General features: G+C 41.3%; 1 protein-coding gene across 1 annotated transcript in view; it reads left to right on the forward strand.

Moving 5' to 3' along the window:
* Clspn (claspin) overlaps positions 1-3,345 on the forward strand; it is a 35,972-nt gene that overhangs the window by 773 nt on the left and 31,854 nt on the right. The window lies entirely within an intron of this gene.

Raw genomic sequence — 3,345 nt, forward strand, 5'->3', positions numbered from 1 at the left:
GTTGGCGGCGGTGCCCCTGGGGTCGATGGCGTGCGAGGGCCTCCGCCCAGCCCTCCTCAGCTTGTCCCCGTAGCCCACCCTTCCCCTTGGCGCCTTTCCTGCCGCGCGGGCTCCTCTTACCGCGCCCCGAAAGAGAGAAGGCCGGCTCCGCGGGATGCGGGGCGAGGTTCTGAGTAGACTGGAGAGCTTGTGGAAGTTCGGAACCGGGTCTGAACCGGATCTTGGAGGTAGTCGTGCGCCGGCCCCCAGAGTTTCCCGACAGGTCTCCGGACGCGGAAGTAACACTCCGCGGTCTTCGCTGGCCGCTGACTGCTCCCAGGCGTCTCTGGTCAAAGAAAGCATCTGTTTCCAGACCTGTGCGCTTTTCTGAGGTCGGGACTAGGGCCAGGCTCTCTCGCCTTGGGAGCAAAATTTGAAGGAGCTACGGAAAAATTCAGTGATCAAGTGAAGTTCATATTAATGCAGTATTTTAGAAAATCAGAAATTAATGCAAAAAGCCTATGATTTGATCTTGAACAAAAGGGCAAACTTTTTTTTTTTCCTTTTGGTACTGGAGGTTGAACCTAGGATTGCTTTATCGCTGAGCCACATCCCAGACCTTTTAACATTTTTTTTCTCCAAATATTTTGTTTTAGTTGTAGTAGGACACAACCTTTATTTTATTTTTATGTGGTGCTGGGTGAGCGCTCTACTGCTGAGCCACAACCCTAGCCCCATCTTTTTTTTTTTTTTAAATAATAAGAAGAGTTTTTTTTTTTTTTAATATTTTATTTTTTTAGTTTTCGGCGGACACAACATCTTTGTTTGTATGTGGTGCTGAGGATCGAACCGGGGCCGCACGCATGCCAGGCGAGCACGCTACCCTTGAGCCACATCCCCAGCCCTAGCCCCATCTTTTTGAGACAGGGTCTCACTAAGTTGCTGAGGCTAGCCTTGAACTTGTGATCCTCCTGCCTCAGCCTCAGCCTCAGGCTCTGGGATTGCAGGCATGTGCCACCCCGCCTGGCAATATAGCAAACTTAAATAAAGACTCGACCTTACGTGATTTTGTCTCACCTCATCCTAATCCAATAAAAACCTTGTTTCCAACAAAACTATTAGGAAAAGCAGGCAGCTGCAGGTGTAGCTGATCTGTTGTCCCAAGCTACTGGGGAGGCTGAGGCAGGAAGATCACATTTTGAGACCCTAACTTAAAATAAAAAATAAAAAGGGCTGATGGTGTAGCTCCATGATAGAGCATCCCTGGGTTCAATCCCCAGAACTGGAATAATTAAATAAATAGAATAAATGATTTAAAAAAAAAAAAAGAATAAAGCAAGCAGTTAACTTCATAAGACATAGTTGGCTAGTTTAATTTTTTAATTATATATACATATTAAACATTTAAAAATTTTTTAAAAGTCTTCATTACTGAGTTTTTAAAGACCCCTCAGCTCACTCTTTTCTTGGCACTGCTCTTTGAAGTTATTTGTACTGCTGCAAGTTGCCTACAGCAGATTTCCTTATTAAAAGTATCACTGTAGGGCTGGGGTTGTGGCTCAGAGTTAGAGTGCTCACCTACCATGTGTGAGGCACTGGGTTCCATCCTCAGCACCATATAAAAATAAAATAAAGATATTGTGTCCGCCTATATTAAAAAAAAAAAAGAGTGTCACTGTATATTGAGCCATATGGTTACTTAAACTCAGTTTTCACATTTATAAACAGAACTAATAGTGTTACTGCTTTGGGTTGTTGGGAGGATCATCAGTATATACAGGATAATCCTTGGTGTTTCCTCATTACGTGTTTTCTGTGTTTATTATTTTAATAATTAGGTCAAGCATTCAAATCAATTTGATAGTTTTTTTGAGAAACCACTAGAGTAAGACCTTGTACTCAGTTACATTACAGATGTTAATCTGTTATTTTCCTTTTTATTAGTAAGTGATTCAGAGCCCTGAGAACACCAAGGAAGGTAGATGACCTGGTATCTAGGGTCATCTTGGTCACTTACTGATCAAGTCCCTTACATTCCTCTCTTCCTTTATATTTTTGACTTTTATTTAAATTGCTTTATTTAGGAATTTTTAATCTCTATACACATAGAAAGCCATCATCTAATTTTGGCATTTATCAAATAAAGTCTTGTTTCTACTAATTTTCCCCCCTCAGGGAATTATTTGTAAGAAATCCCAGACCTCATACTGTTTCATCCACAAATAAATATTTCAATGTACATTTCTAAAAAATAAGAGCTTTCTAAAAAAGGATAGCCAAAATATTACCACACCAAAAAAACATCTAGTCAGTGTTTTGACTAATACATATATGTTTAGTTTTTGAGTTAGGATCCCAACAAAAGTCTACATATTGCAGGAGCTAAAATATATTTCTTAGCCAGATGTGGTGGTGCCTGTAATCCAGCATCTTGAGGCTGAGGCAGGAGGATCAATGAGTTCAAAGCCAACCTCAGCAACTTAGTGAGGTCCTAAGCAATTCAGCGAGGCCCTGTCTTTAAATAAAGTTTAAAAAAAAAGGACTGGGGATGTGGCTCAGTGGTTAAGCCCCCCTGGGTTCAATCCCTAGTACCGCCCCCCCAAATATATACATTGTGTGTGTGTATATATATATATATGTAGATATAGTATATTTCCCGTAAACTCATTAATCTATAGGACCCACCTCTTTTTTCCTTTTTTTTTTTTAAGTGCTGGGATCCAACTCAGGGCACCAGGCATGCTGGCAAATGATCTACTACTGAATAATACTCCCCAGCTTCTATTGTTAAAGAAACCACCTAGTTAGTCCTGTAGGATTTCCCACACCTAGATTGCATCTCTCTCTCTCTCTCTCTCTCTCTCTCTCTCTCTTTCTCTCTTTCTCTCTCTCTCTCTCCCTCCCCCTCTCTCTTTCTCTCTCTCTCTCTTTTTGGTACCAGGGGCGCTTAACCACTGAGCTAAGTCCCCAGCCCTTTTGTTATTTTTAGTTGTTGATCAACCTTTCTTTATTTATATGCCATGCTTAGACTTGAACCCAGTGCCTCACACATGCTAGGTAACTGAACTACAGCCCTAGCCCCTGAGCCCTTTTTTAATATTTTATTTTGAGACAGGGTCTCACTTAAGTTGCTGAGACTGGTTTTGAACTCAATCCTCCTGCTTCAGCCTCCCAAGCTGCTGGGATTACAGGTTTGCACCACTGTGCCCAGATTAGATTACATATCTGTAGTGTATTTGTTTCCTCTATTTTCTGTAAATGGACAATAGTTCCAGAGACTGGATCAGATTCAGACCTGATTGTTCTGACAAGAATGCTTCATAGATGGTGTTGTACTTCTTTTTTTTTTTTTTTTTTTTTTTTTTT

Source organism: Marmota marmota, unplaced genomic scaffold (genome assembly GCF_001458135.2).
Source record: "Marmota marmota marmota unplaced genomic scaffold, marMar, whole genome shotgun sequence".
Lineage (NCBI taxonomy): Eukaryota > Metazoa > Chordata > Mammalia > Rodentia > Sciuridae > Marmota > Marmota marmota.